The following is a 16,721-nucleotide window of genomic DNA, read 5'->3' as shown; positions in this document are numbered from 1 at the left end:
TGTTAACTGAGTTGTGAAGCAAGGTGTCATTGTGGAAAAAGGCATGAAGAAGGTGGTGAAAGCTGGGACTATACTACAGGTTTTTGAAGAGAAACCTGGCCAGAGACAGAGGTGCTGAGGGATGACCTACTGGAATCAACACAGTTGTGGTTTTTCCTGTCCATATATTTTGTGCTTCCATTTAGCACTTAGTAGCCCAGATCCAACACTGAGAATTTACAGAATATGTGCATCAGAAAGCAAGGGAATGAATGCATTGCATGTACTAAAGAGCAAATGATTCGGACTTTATGATCTAGACTAGATAGAAAAAGAAATGATAGTACAATGTTTCAATGAACCAGGAGTAAAAGGAGAAGTAAAGGGATGTGAAGTCTCAGTGACCCAAAAGAAAAGATATGGCTATAAAGCAATAGGGAACTGGAACATAGAAGGAACCAGTGCTCAAACTGCCATCTTGGACTTTAATTCTTCCAATTTAGAGCAGATGAAGATGATGTTAAGATCCAGACATAAGGGGCACCTGAGTGGCTCAGTTTGGTTAAGTGTCCCACTCTTGGTTTCAGCTCAGGTCATGATCTTGCAATTCGTGAGATCGAGCACCACATAAGGCTCTATGTTGACAGCGTGGATCCTACTTGGGATTCTTTCTCTCCCTCTCTCTCTGCCCCCCTCTTTGTCTCCCCCTCCCTCTCTCAAAAATAAATAAACTTTAACAAAAAAGAAGAAAAGATCCAGACATGAGAGTGGAGGTGGTTTGTTGAAATAAACACTGAAAACCTCGTTAAAATCAAGGATTCAAGGTGCTCTGCGCTGAAGATTCCTTGTTTTTTTTAAAGTTTATTTATTCATTTTGAGACAGAGAAAGTGTGAGTGGAGGAGGGGCAGAGAGAGAGGGAGAGAGAGAATCCCAAGCAGGGTCTGCACTGTCAGCATAGAGCCCAACATGGGGCTCAAACTCACAAACCATGAGATCATGACCTGAACCAAAACCAAGAGTTGGTTGCTTAATTGGCTGAGCCACCCAGGTACCACAAGCTGAAGGTTGCTTGTATCAACCACCTTTACAAATGAACTTCCTGAGTAATTCTCTCAAATATTTGGGTGTCTATGAAAAATCTCCTGCTGGAAGTCCCACAATGACTAAAAAGTCTAACATCTGAAACTGAACTCATGTTTCCTCCAAATTTTCCTCTTTCCTTTTCCTGATCAGCCACGTCAAATCTCCCGCCATGTTCTGTCAGTTCTACCTTCTTGAAACTTCTGGAATCTATCCTTTCTTTCCATCTCGCTCTCCTACCAACCTCCTCACTACTTCTGCAGAATCTCCTCCTACTTCCGACCCCAGCCACTAACACTCTGCCTTGATTAAAGCCTTCACCCTACATGAATTATTGCAATAGTACTCAAATTAGTCTCCATGCAAACCTCTGCTGCCAAAATTGTCTTTTAAAATAAGAATTTGATCATAATACAATCCTGCTGAAAAATTTTCAATGTTCTCTTTTGTCCACGGAATGAATTCAAAATCCTTAGTATGTCATAATTGGCTCTCCTCAGCTGGTTTCTCCAACCCTATATCCTGGTAAGCTCAACCTTTGCCCTTACATGCCAGCCATCCCAAGGTACTTAGGGGTCTCACAAGAGGCCTGTGTCTTATCTCACAGTTATTACTAATGCTTTGCCTTCTTCTCACCCCATTCCTGGAACACTTCTTCAAAATGAAAATATCACCCACCTAAGCTTCTCTGGCTTCTGCCAAATGTTTCCACGTCCACTCCTTGGGCCTTATATATAAATCATACCACCTACAAACACTATGAAATAATCATTGTTGAAAAGTATCTTCATCTACCAGGCTTTTGTCTCTTTAAGAACGATATCTTAAGTGCCTATAAATGCAACTTCTAAATTCAGTACTTTGAGCATAGCTGATGCCCAGTAAATAATTGCTATATTAACAAATGTCTTCTCAGATATCCCCAGGTACCCACAGCTCTCCCTGGAAACTCAAAATTTTCAAAGGCCTCCTTCTCCACAAGGGGTCAATTGTGGTAACTGTTCCTCCAAAGCCCCATGCCTCAGGAACAATGTATACGTTCAGCAAGTCCTTCTGTTGCTTCCACTAGCCTAAAGTAGTGAGGGAGATCAGAAGGATCTGGTTTAGCAAGAACACCGTTAACGTAAACAAGGAGAAAGGAGGCTGAGATTTAATAATAACCAAACCAGAAGTGATAAGTAGGCTAACAGCAAATTACTATGGACTCTTCAGACCATTTCAGAACTCATGGGGTTACCCATTAGGAAGAACTAGAATTTCTAAATAAGCTAAAGCCTAACTTGCAAAGAGGAAAAGATTTTAAGTGTGGGGCTATGGCATTCAAAAAAATATATGTTAACAATTCTAAAAGGGACATGAATAAGATTTGTGACCAATGAGAAATTCAAGAAAATAAGTGATACACTTCATATCTAATCAGAATTGTGTAATGAGTAGGCTGATGATATCATTTGAACATAAGAAAGCCAAAAACTCTCTTCTGGGAACCCTTGTCTCACACACCCTGTACAAGTGGGAGTGAAAACAGGCACAAAGTGACCTCAAGTGAGGATCCTTTAGTATCTGCTGGTTACTTGTCCCAAGAGAAGACCCTTAGAAGGAGTTGAAGAGAGGAGGCCAAGAGAAGCCTGGAAGGAGGGAGATAACTAAACTGCAGGCTCTAAACACACACACACACACACACACACCTTCCTCAATTCTGGCCAGGGAGAAGCGACCAAAGGTCCCCAAGCTCAAGGCCCTTCCTGCCTGCCTTCACTACACTTGGCCTTAAAGCTGATGGGACAGTGGCTCCAGAGTCCTTGTCAGGCCTCTTGGTCTAAATATCACTGTAAAATGAACAACTGGTCTGCAAGGGCTTGTTTGTATCTTCTCACAATCCCCACCTCACACCTGCTTTAGACCCCACTTTTGTCCTCGTACCACCTGAGAACCAGCAGGGAAACAGGATTTTGTTTCCACGAGGCCCTGTGTGCTCCATCCCCAATGGTGTGATCTCCTTACAATGGAAATTAGATCACATCACTCCCTTGCTCAAAACCATCCAGGGGTTCTCATCTCACTCAAGATGAAACACAAGATTCCTGACACTGTCTTACATGATTCTTATGATTGGACCCTGCACCATCTTTGACCCTGAGCATTCATTCTCTCACTTTCTCTATTTCTCCCTCCACTCTGGCAATGTTGGCTTTTTTTCCAGAAATTCTGCACCTCTTCTTGGCATTCTGGTCTCAGATTTGTCCATACCATTAAAATTCAGAATAAAATGGAATCATACATTTAGGAGTTCAGATGCAACAGCCAGAAAAGTTTTCATTAATGCACAAACACAACGGAAAGGCATTCTCACATGCATGAGCTAACTACCTTAACCAAAAAAATTACTCAAGACACAAAGCAACTGAAAGAGAGTAACAAAAAGTAAAATTTGGGGGAATACATTTATTCTGCCTGCCAAAATGCAAACAATAAAAATTAGGAGGTGGGTGGGGAGATGGGTGAAATAGATAAAGGAGATTAAGCGTACCCTTATGGTGATGAGCACTGAGTAATGTACAGAATTGCTGAATCATTATATTGTACACCTGAAACTAAGATAACATTGTATGTTAATTATACTTCAATGAAAATAAATAAAGTAGCTTCTTAGATCCATCTACAGAAAAAATTAAAAATTAAAATTAGAACACCCACGGCCCAATGTAAACAAGATTGGGGCAATCCGTTTGTGAGCAAATTTGCAATGTCATCAAAAAGCCTAAAAGTTATTCTTACTCTTTGTTAATTCTACTAGTAGGAATTCACCCAAAATAAATATTTGAAATGGGAACAAATGTTTATACACAAAGTATGTTTCTCAGAATTATTTAAAATTTAAAAATCTTTTCCCACATTAAAAAAAAAATGACCTGGTAAGTTATAGGACATACCTGAATCCTCTGCCCTCTGTCTTTTAATTCCCTGTGTTTAGGGAAACAAAACCCTGGGTCATCCCTGCCATCAGTTTTCCCTATCTCTGCACCCAAATAAAGAAGTCCCATTTGCAGAGTCACACATTAGGGTACACAGGAATCATAGTCACCAACTTCCAAAATGCTCTTAGTGGTTGCCAGAAATTCTCCTCTATTCAGTATGCTAGCCAACATTAATTCTATTTTTTCTTTGCTGGCCTATCATTCTTTGCCCAACCATGAAAGAGTCCACCATAGAGCTCACCACATTTTCTTTTCACTTTATTTTCTCTTCCCTAGGCAATTTTACCCAAATCCACAATTTCAATTAAATCTCTGTGCCAATGACTCTGGTTCCACACATGATAGCCAACTGCCTACTCAAAATCTTCACTTGAATGTCATAAATACAAGTCAAACTCACCATGTTCAAGATTGAACTCATGATCTTCTCTCCTGAGGCTTGTCTTTTTCCAGTGTTTTCTATCCCAGACCACAGAAAGCTTACTAGCCCATCACCATTTCCAAATTGACCTCTTAAACATCCCATGAATCCATTTAGGTCTTTCCACTCCTACTACTACCACCTTAGACGAAGTTACCACAATTTTTTTTACTTGGCTTTGGTAAAGAACTACCAGAAGTCCACCCAACGTTCCCTCTGATCTCCTCCAGTATGTCTTCCACACTTCAGACAGAATGATCTTTTCAAAATGCAAATCTGATTATGTCACTTCCTCCCTAAAATCCTTTGAGATTTGTGTTGCTCTTCAAATAAAGATCAAAATCCTTACCATATCCTATATTCTTTGGCCATGGCCTCCTCTCATCCAATCTCTGAGCTCCAGCCACACTAAATTATCTCCAGTTCCCTGAACATCCATGTTCCCTCCAAGCCCTTTTCACATACTTGTCACTCTGTCTGAAATATGTCTTTTCCTTTCACTTAATTGATTCCTATTCAGTCTTCAGCTCTCAGCTGTCACCTCCTCCAGGATGCCTTCCTTAACCAATCTGTTGGGTCAGGCTTCTGTTTTCTCTCACAGACCAGTGGGTTCTTTCTTTTAGTGTACTGATTTCAGTTTGTAATTATACATTCATAATGTTAATTACTTGATTCATATGTCTCCCACTATACTGCAGCTCTGAGAGAGCAGAGATCCCATCTGGTTCCTCACTATTATATTCCCAGTTCCTAGTGCAGGACTTAGTATATAACATGTATGGGTTTAGGACGACAGACTTCGGAATCAAACTGCCTTATTTAAATTTCAACTCCACTGAAATTTATACTGGGACCACCAAACTTTTCCTACTCTGCGGATGCTTCCCCAACACCCATCTTCCACCACTACCCAGGGAGTCCGCTACCTACAGATTTTACATGGTATGGTTTTACTACTTGGACATTTGAACAGGGGCTTGACTCTTGAGCCAAAGAAAGCTAATCATAGCCCTGACCCAATCATCTGAAATCCAACAGGCTTGCCTAATCAAATACTCTCTTGGGAATTTAAACCAAGAAATATGGAAATAATTTGCAATTGAGTTCTGGAAGCTGGAATAGAACAGTTATTACGTCAAGGACCTGGAGACTCCACAGTAGGCTATGTGTATGTTGAATTTATAGGAGACTGGAACCAAGGTATAAGCAGAGCAGCATTTGGAATATGGCCACATTATTCCAATATTATACCAACCAATTGCAACAAGTGTGATGACCTAATATTCATGCCACTGAAGATCCCAGATGCTCTTTGAGGTGAGAACATTCATTCCAATACCTTTGGGCTCTGCCCAGCCTTACTGTAGCTCCTTCTTAAATACCTGTGAAATTCTCTTCATTACATCTTCTCTATGTAACTTTAATTTCTATTTATGTTGTAACCGAAGAGCCAAAATAAAACACATACACCAATTTCAACATGTCATAGAATTTTCTTGTCCCACCTTCAACAGATAAATGATTCTCTCCACTGTTTCTGAATTGCTCCAACTAACCTTCTTGGCTACTTTAATGCGAATCCTTCTTTGTAAAACATAAAAATTGACTTCTCCCTCCTCTCAATCTAAGACTTTCAAACCTTAGTTACTCTTTAAAAACAGTTTCAGGCTTTTGAAAGAAAATTATGTAATTAGTATCTCTCCACAGGATAGGGAAGCCGTATACCTAGTGATGTTCTTTCACCCATAATTGTAAATCTCACAGACCTAGTTACAGATAAAAAGCAGTAATCAGCAGTAACTAAACTATAAAAGGCACTTTCCTTGGGGAATAACAAAGAAATCAAAGTTCCCAACCTCTGCCCTGAAATATTCTACAATTTAAACTGAAGAATTCCATCTTAAAATTTATTCAGACCAGGCAACAATTCAGAGTAGTGAACCAGAAGAAAGATATTCAAAGATTTTGTGAAAGCTGTTTATGGTTTGAAAACCAATTGTGAGATCTTTGGTCTTCCATTTTTTTATTCTGACAGGAAATTAAAATTTTAGTGGCCAAATTCTTGATGAGAACTGAAGAAAGAATGCCAATTTGTAGCTTCTGCCTTGGTTTCCACGCAAGCCCCAATGTGGTTTTAAGTAAAGCTCCTCAAAGGTGTAACACCTTTAATTCCACTCAACATACCTTTGTTCTTTATTCATATTAGATATCAATGTTTCAAGAATTCTTGACTGCTTTTCTTTACCTTCTCTTAAGTCACTGTTATTTTAACTAAAACACCCTTTCTTTTAAGCTCTTCATATAACTCAATCTATATGTAGTAGTAGAACAGAGAAAGCATTGTCCTCAAAGGCCGGGAACTGGTTCAAATCCAAGTCCTCCACACAACTTCTTTGTACAAGTCATTTAAAGTATCTGAGACTGTTCTTAATGTATAAACATAACAATACCCCCCTCAATGACTGTGAAGATCAAATGAGGAAGTATAAAATACTTAATAAACTTTAAAGCATTCTAGAAAAATTAGGTACTATACCAACATGTAGTCCATTCAGCAAGTCACGTTTATTGTTTTTCTGGCTTGTTAGGATCAGCCAGTATTTTGTCTTCCTTTTTTACCCCCAATACTTTGCTTCATTTAAGCTCTACCAGGCAAGAGTAAAGGCATTTCACATGCTGCAAATGTATTAGCAAACTGATATAAGTACTTCCAGTTTCAAGATGGTAAGATAGCACAATCAGCAATATCCTTCTCCCACGACAAATCCTAGAAATGACACAAAGATACCTTCTAAAATAAAGAATAAATAGCCACTTAAATACAGGAAGAGAAATCCTCATAGGAACAGAAATCATGTGTAGATAGTATCATTTGAAGAAGGAAGTATCAACCCAGGATGATATGAAAACCCCAGAAAAAATTCCCTCCCCCCCCCCCACACACGCACACGCACACACACACGCACACACACAAATAGAAATGAAGGAACTCAGTACACAAAGGCAGTAGAGGTCTCCAGAAAAGAATGGGTAGTGACACAACAGACAGGAGGATTACTGTACTCTCTCAGAAGCAGGTAGACACTGGGCTCATTCACCCATTCTTATCCCACAGCCACACTCCACCTCCTATCCCCAAACTTCCTTTCCCTGAATCCTGCACACCTATACCCTAATAGGAGCAGTGCTTTGAATAGAAAGAAGTAAGAAGGACCCTGAGTGGCTGGCAACACAAGGGAAGAATAAGCAGCTATCAGAATGCATTATACCTGCTGGAATATTTTTAAGTATTTCTGTAGTGTCATTGACCAATACAAACTCCTGTAATAACTTTATCTTGTCCCATAAGGTGAACTGCAAAGACAGCTGCCAGCTCTCAGGAATCTTGTGTTCCAAATTCAAAAATAAGATGAAAGTTTAAAAATAAAATTACCTGAAAATAAGAGGTAAGAACTTATACCAGAAGAAATAGAGCTAATAAAACAAGACTCTAAAGTAATTAGTATAATTAATATCTTTAAAGAGGTATGTGAAATATTGCTTAAAGCAAGAATAAGAACCAATTTTAAAACTTGGAAATGTTGGGCTTTCTGAAGCAAAATTTGGCAACATTCATCAAAGCAGTTAAAGTATGCATAATTTTGATCTAGCAATTACATTTCAAAGAATCCTTCCTAAGGGAGTAATTAATGGTATGTACAAAGATTAGCTACAATGATATTCATTGAAACATCTTAATTGTGGCACACAGGTTTAAATCTCCTACTTGTCAAAAAATAGGAGACTGCTTTAATATAAACAATGTCAATATGATGCATCCATTAGAAATAGAGAGGTATGGTTGAATCACTATGTCATACACCTGAAACTAACATAACATTGTACACCTGATACTAATGTCAAGTGTAATTCAAAAAAAAGTTAACATTTTTTTTAATTCAATAATTAAGCAAATGTCCACAATAAATCTAGATACCCAATGGGGAAAAAGAAGAAAGAAAGAAATATAAAGGTAGGGAAATACTTTAAGAAATGGGAAAATTTTTTAAATAAAAATTGAAAAGGCAGATTATAAAACATGTATATATAAATAATACACTAATATGCGTGAGTAATACTAACACATTAGCGTGTATGACTATTCCATTAAAAAAAAATCTACATGTGCATGTACACACATGCATTCACAGACACCCCTGTCCCTCCTCCCCCCCCCCAAAAAAAAAACAAAACTGGAAGAATAGGAAAAAAATAAACCAACATGTTAATTTGGTTTCCCTGGCGCTTTCCCTTGGCCCCAGTATGCTTGCATTATAGGTCATTTTGCTTTTCTTTTTGCTTATCTCTATTTTCCAAGTAATCCACAGAGAAAAGATATTTCAAAAGTTTTTTTCTGAAATGATTAAACTTACATCACCCTAATTCTGATTTCTGATCTGCAAACTTTCAGAAGATGTGTTTGGGAATGGCGGCAATGGGAGATAGATGCCTCCTGTACTGGGTTAAAGGACTGAAAATACAGCTTCCCAAAGTAGACAGAATTTTCCCAGGGCTAAAAGTATTTCAAGGATTTCAAGAAAGCTATCTCAACATCTGTGCTGATTCTAAGATTCTCTCAGAAGTTTGAAAACTCTCCCACATATCTGGCCCATGAAGTATAAATGTAAGAATGTAGGAAGTATTTTTTCAAGTTCTCTGCTGGTTCAGCTCATGCATTTCAATAGTGAAGGCTGTTATGATCCCTAAGGAGGTGAAAATTGGTTTATGGAGGAGGCAAAACAATCTTAGATATTATAATTGCTTGCGGCCCTCACAACTCAATCCTACTTGACAATATAAACATGTACATTCTCTCTCTAGTGCTAAAATTTAATGGGGTAGGGGAGGAATTATTAGGGGGAAAATATCTAAAAATCTCCTAGCAGGAGGAGGACAATAATGAAAAAAAAAAAAAAAAAAAGGAAAAAAATAGTGAGAAATGTTGGTTCAGCTATAGGAACAAAAAACCCAAATTCTTTTTTTCACATATCCTCTCTCAGGTTGCTTAGAGCATTCACTACTTTTATTTATTTTTTTATTACACACATACTCACACATACATGTATGTACACATGTTCTTTTGTTTTAAAAAACTCAACCAACTGACTCTTCGACAACTTGCCCATATACTCAAATGTGTAGACAAAAAATTATAAAATGCTAGATTTTTTCTAAGCATTGTGTTACTTTCTGTTTTCAAATATAAGTGTCCAAAGCTTTGAAGAAGTGTCAACTGACAGCTATTGACATTAGTTAATATTAAAACAATAATAAAAGTTTTTCCAGAAACCCCATCCAAAAGATTTTCTCTGATCAGAACTGTGACACATGGCCACTCTCCACAAAGGAGTTCAAAGGTAGAGGGTTTGAGATGGAGCCATCAACCAGCTTCCCAACAGCACCTGCCACATAGGTTCATTCAAGTCCCTCTGATCATACGAGTAGCAGACTCTCTTTTATACTGTGATTTGTTCTTGCAATGTTGTAAGCCTGCAAACAGAGCAGTGCACAAAACACACAAAATCTGCCCTCCAGGACATACAGTGCCCTGTGTGCTTTCTTCATGAACTACCTAAAGTTATATTTTAGGTATTTGCGTATTATGTCTCCCCCTCTAGAATATAAGATTTAAGAGGGTAAGGAGTTTATTTTATTCACCTCTGTATCCAGAATGCCTAGAACAATAGTTCCTAGCCTACAAAAGACATGCAAATACATACTGAACAAATGAATTAATAGTAAAGAAATGTGACTAACGGAACTGTAGGATCTCTACCCAAGATTAGACAGCTTATAAATAGCAAAGCTAATGTTTTATGAATCTCTGACACAAAAGAAAAACATACCATCTCCTTAAATTCTAAACCAGTGGTGCCAAGGTGACTGCCATTGATTTGCTGACTGGTACAAGATCAGGAAAGCCAATTATAAGCATCAATGTTCAACTTGGCTTCTGGTGATATCATGTTGGTAACCTGAAACGGACTATGGTGGGAGTTTTTACCCCATGGTAATCGGTAGATGTCACAAAAAGAGCTAGTTGTCAAACACTTACCGGCACATCACTGGATATTTCCTTCCCATCCCACTTCCTTATCTATTTATTCTGAAAGCACTTAGATGAGCGACCCTTCCTTCTCTCCCTAGGAGCTGTCCTTACTTTGTTGCTTCTGTGGGACTCTGAGTTTTCAGCATGGTGCCCTCCTCTTGCTTTCTCCACTTGCCAAATCTCAAAATCTTTGAATAAGGATCACAGCCCAACAAGGGTGGGCACTACAGTAACTAAAAATTGTGACTATTCAACAAGCAAATCAGGCAAGATCATCAGGTGTAGGTGGGGAAAGAGAACAGCAGAATTTATGACCAGCTCTCTGTCTATGAAAAGGGGCAGGGGCAGAACTTTTACTGGAAGACAGCGCCTGGTTGGCAGTCCTGGTCTTACTCTGAAGATGCATAAATCCTCTTGTTCCTTTTATGGGGACAGTTAGTGCTGGACTGACTCTACTTGTTATTCCCCAGAGGACATTCAGTGGAACTTGTACTGCAAAACAGTGAATACCTGAATAAAAATTGCATGGGAGTGTTGTAAAATAATTTCATAAAGTGGCCTCTTCCACTGTAATATTAAACACAAGCTACATGTTTGTTTTGTTTTGTTCCTGCTTTGCAGTGCATCTTTGATCCACGAGCATAACTGTTCTTCCTGCCATCCAGTTAAAAAACTACTAGCACTAATTAGATTTCCAACAATACACCTCAGGTATGCATAGATTATATTTTTTTTCCTCCAACCCCATTCTTCCATTATTCCTCCAACCCCCTGCCATCATTCGTCTCTGGCTCAGACTGCCCAGGGGGCACCTAGATATGTAAGGGATAACCTAGGGGAAAAAGTGAGGGGTATCTTCTAGCATAACTTCTCTAAGGCCTTGACGTCAATGACGGCAACCCCATGGCACTGTAACAGTGCTTGGGCTTTGAAGGTGAGAGGCAAAGACAGGAATCAGGACTAATGTAACACAAAGCACTAGCTAGGTTTCTAATGACTTACACTTGCTAGCTCAGGCAATTACTACAACAGCCAGTATTATCCGTATTATTAAAAGCACAATGTGTATATTCTGAAACAAAAAAAACTACAGTATCAAAAGCCTCACGGTCTCCCCACAGTGACACACTCAGCTTTTCGTAATGTCACCTACTGTCTCCCCATCTGTGAGTTGGTTCTCTGATATCCACTGCACTGCTTAGCTGTCTTAAGCCTTGTACGAACCCAGTGTCTTCTGTCTGGAATTATTTCCTTGATTTATAGCACTGCTTTCTCTTTAGTCTACCCTCCTAGAGAGTCGCACCTGCAGTTTCTTTGAAGTTCCCCCTTTAATCCGGGAATGCCAGCAACAAACTCTCTGACATGTACCTAAAAATATGCTCCAAACTCAGTATGTTTTCTTACCCTCAGCAGTAAGGTTAGAGGTTCCGTTTGAGGGAGACTTCAGATGTTACCAATTGTTCTTCCTAATTACTAGGCACAAAAAGCCCATTGCAGCAAGAGCTTGCAGCATCAACTTCCAATCTCCACTCCTTATCTCAAATGAACCTATTTCAAGGGTCTTGACTTCAATTTTGTAAAGTTAGCCAGAGCTTATAGGAGCATAGGGAGCTAGGCAGCAGGGGCAGAGGATTCAGAGATCAGTCCTATCTCTGGCTAGTTCAACTCAGCCATGCCTTCCACAAAAATTAAAAGAACATACAATCGTGACAAACAGGAACCATCTATGATAATCAGGCATGGTATATTTATATAAGTTACTACCAGTAATTAAGAGTATTTGGAATTTGAAGTGACCTAGGTTTGAATTTCAGCTCTGCTATAGGTACATTAATCTCTTCCCAAGACCTTGGTTTTCTCATATGTAAAATAGGAAAAGCAATAGTACCTAGCTCGTAGAGCTATATGAAGATTAAATAAGATGGTGCTTCTAAAGTACTTAATACAAAACCAAATATATAGTTTTCAAAGAATATTAGTTATCATTGTTGGTTTTTATGCAGTAACTTTTATACATCCTCCTTAGCATATTAGTATTTCTGGCAATCATCTGTGACCTGGGTGGATGAAATCCTTAATTAACCAACAATACAACAATATATCACAAACTGAAGAGCACCCCTCCTATGATGGCATTTGTCCACCCTGATGGTTCTGCCCCTATGCTCAGACTCAATCTAGTCTACGGAATTTTCTTTCCAGAATTTCCTAAAGGAAAGCTGCCCAGGTACTAACAAGAGAAAGAACTACTTTCTGGGCCTACTTCCCTGACACTTCTGGGTAGTTGTCTTCTTGATAAAGGTGGTTTTTTCCCCCTTCATTATGCTCTAGAACGTTGAGTCTTTACTGTCACTAATCACTGTACCTATCTACCATTATATCTCCTCTACACATCAGTGTAATTTTTTGCATATGGGCAAAAAAACAAAAAACAAAAAACTTAAAGGGGCAAAAAATAAAAAAAACAAGAGAAAGCTAACATTTATACATGAGTAATTTTCCATAAATTTATTTGATCCTCGCCACATAAAAATCTTATGAATAATGAGAAAAGTGGCCTCCTTTCCTCCTACCCTCACTACTGATTATAAATAAAATGTTAAATGCCCTGCAATTTAATATAGGGAGCTTTGGAAGTCTCCTGGGATACCTACTCAGCCAGGGCTCAGGTTTTTATTTTTGCTTCGGTTTGTATTTTAATATAGTCTCAATTATCTTCCAAGAACTTTAGATGATTTATAGTAGAAGACTTATAAATTGTGGGCAATATAATTAGAACTCAAAAATATAGAAAAAGATGATCATTCTAAAATTGTAATCTGTCAGGGGTGCCTGCCTGGCTCAGTTAGTACAGCATCTGACTCTTGATCTTGGAGTTGTGAGTTTGAGCCCCACAATGGGTATGGAGATTACATAAAAATAAAATATTTAAAAAGTAAACAAATAAGTAAACAAACAAACTTCAATCTCTCAGTTCTGTTCTGAACTTCTTGGCACCCAAGGCAAAAAGAAGACTAGAGCTTGTATAACTTTAATTATCTCTTAAAGTTAAAAAGCAAGTATAACTATAAAAGAAAAGTAACACAGCTATTAAACAGAAATTTACCTTAGAGTTGTCTTGTAAGACTAAGGAACACAGAGTCCTCTAAAGAAAATGGAGCAGGAAAGCAATATATGACCAAGTAAATAAAGTGGAAGATGTAGGAAGTAGGGACAGACTTCAAAGTCAGAGAAGAATCTTGAGACCCTCCCAATGCTTATGACTTACGGGCATCAGATGAAGAGTAGGGAGTAGGGAAATCAAAGGATGGCTACGATCAGGCCATCAGCCATTCATTCATTCAACAAATTCATATTGAATGCTTACTACCTGCCAAGCACTCCCTTGGGCAATAAGAGCATAACAATGAATAAACACACAAGTATCCTGCTGTCATGGGAATTTATATTCCCTTGGGCATAAAAGAATGGAGAGTAGATAAAGACAGACAAAAAGCAGGTAAACAAATAAATAAATGTTTATAACAGTGGTAAGTACCATAAAGAAATTTTTTTTTAAATTGACATAACAATGAGATGGCTACTTTGATTGGGTGTCCAGGGAAGGATTTCCTGAGAAGTTGATATCTACCCAGAGACCTATAATGACACAAAAGAGCCAGGCATGGGGAGATGAGGGAAGACTATTTCCTCAGAAAGGCAGGAAATAAGGAGACCATAAATACTACTTAACCAGAGAACCAGATCTAGTATCTATGCATCAGCAAGAGAATGATCTGAGTCACAGTTAGAGTGCTTTGTTGTTTCATAGTCTGCTACCTAGAAATGAGCAGAGGTGAATGTTCATTAAAGAAAAGGAAATGTGTTGCTTGCTGAAGAAGGCAAATGAGGTTTTCAGAATAAAGTCACTCAAGTTTTCTCACTGTCTTAATGAAATCTATCAAAAACTTCCAAATCCAGTAATAGAAAATAAGGTAATTCAGACAAAATATCTCAATAAACATGAATATATATTAGAAATCTTCAAGGTATCAAAGAACTAATATGACCAATAGAAAAACCAAGACATGATCTAGGAGCAGATGGATATTGAAAGAAATGAGTCCCACATTTAAAACCACTTTTGTTCCCTGACACCAGAAAGAAATTTTCATATTTGAATAAGGGTAAATAAAAAAAATATCCACCCCATATAGATAGCAGCCCTACTTTGAATATTCTAGGTAACTCTTAAGCATTGAAACTAAAGTGGTACTGTATTATTATTTCCACTATATTACAGTGATGCCATTACATTACTGTAAAAGTGGCCAAAAAAAAAAAAAAAACAAAACAAAACTTCTCCAGGAAGTTACATCATCTGGACCTCAAGCTATTTCAAAAATAATTTTTCAAATACGATGTCCTGGATATAATCAAATATAACCAAGCATTGTATATACAGTTGTCATATCACTATGTTATATACCTGAAACTAATGCAATATTAAATGTGTGTGTGTGTGTGCGTGTGTACACTTAGAGAGAGAGTATTGATCCATATCTATATATCACTAAGCACATAAGAAGAAAAGATGGTACATTGGGTTGAATAGCATCTCTCTGGAGAACTCTGAGTGATACAGATAAACTACACAAACAACAGAAGTCAACCCAAAAGTACTTCCCAATACTGAGTTTACCAGACTCAGACATTAAAACAACCATACTTAACACGTTCCAGGAAATAAAAGCTAAACTTAAATTTTTTAGTAGACAACTGAAAAATATGGAAAATAACATGGTAGGTTTGACGGGGCGCCTGGGTGGCTCAGTCGGCTGAGCGTCCGACTTCGGCTCAGGTCATGATCTCGCGGTCCGTGAGTTCGAGCCCTCCGTCGGGCTCTGTGCCGACAGCTCAGAGCCTGGAGCCTGTTTCGGATTCTGTGTCTCCCTCTCTCTGACCCTCTCCCGTTCATGCTCTGTCTCTGTCTCAAAAATAAATAAACGTTAAAAAAAAATTAAAAAAAAAAAACATGGTAGATTTGAAAAAGAACCAACCAAAAATTGTGCCACTGAATAAAATGGAAATAACCTAATGGATGGGTTTAAAAGTACATTAGACACAACTGAAGAGTAAATTATCACATTGTAAAATACAAAATACAATAGGAAGAAATATCTAGAATGAACCACAGAGTGACAAAAGGAGAGAAAACAAGGTAAGACAAAAAAAAAACCATAAAGTGAGAGGTTGTGACATATAGGAAATTAGAGTTACCAAAGAAGAAGGGGGAGACAGAAGCAGTATTGAAAAAGACAATAACTAAGAATGTTTCAAAAAACAATGAAAGATAGTAATTTACATACTTAGGAAGCCAAATAAATTCCAGGTCGGACAAATTAAATGAAGTTCACACCTAGACACATCATATTTGAAATGCAGAGTATGAAAGACAATGAGACAATGTTTAAAGCTGCCAGGAAAAGAAAAACAGATTGCCTGAGGGGGAACAACAGCTACAGTTTTCCCAGACCTCTAAGCAGCAACAATAGACGCTAGAAGCTGGTGGAAGGACATTTTGAAAGTAATGAAATATAATACTGTCAACTTAAAATTCTATACCCAGTAAAAGTTATTCGTCAAAAATAAAGTTAAAAGAATGATAGTTTTAACTCAAACTATCAAAAACTGGGAAACTGAACAAGTAGACTCATTCTCAAAGAAGACTAAAAACTGTGATTTGAAGCTGGAAGCAAATATAGAATCCCAAAGGAAGATGCAAGATACGTGGGGAAATGAACAACAACAAAAATGTGAAACCTGCAAATAAATCTAAATGAATACTATCCGTGTAAAATAATAATAAAACCTTTTAAACTAGAAAGTTACATTTAAAATACGATTGTATTTATGTATTTATTTGTAAAGTTATCCAGAGAGAGAGAGAGAGAGAGAGAGAGAGAGAGAGAGAGAAATACGCACAGACACAAGTGGGGGAGGGGTAGAGAAGGAAACAGTCACAAGCAGGGTCTACACTCCATGCTAAGCCTGACTCAGGACTCAATCTCAACGACCATGAGATCATGACCTGAGCCAAAATCAAGAGTCAGATGCTTAACTGACTGAGCCACACAGGCACCGCAAAATACTATTTTATTTAACATACGAAATTATAATACATACAAAATATCT

General features: G+C 38.0%; 1 protein-coding gene across 3 annotated transcripts in view; it reads right to left on the bottom strand.

Moving 5' to 3' along the window:
• Positions 1–16,721, bottom strand: part of LRRC69 (leucine rich repeat containing 69) — a 78,699-nt gene that overhangs the window by 24,797 nt on the left and 37,181 nt on the right. The gene's annotated exons all lie outside the window — the stretch shown is intronic.

This window comes from Panthera tigris, chromosome F2 (genome assembly GCF_018350195.1).
Source record: "Panthera tigris isolate Pti1 chromosome F2, P.tigris_Pti1_mat1.1, whole genome shotgun sequence".
Taxonomy (NCBI): Eukaryota; Metazoa; Chordata; class Mammalia; order Carnivora; family Felidae; genus Panthera; species Panthera tigris.
The sequence above is the reverse complement of the archived record's forward strand: the minus strand, read 5'-3'. Positions and strand labels throughout refer to the sequence as shown.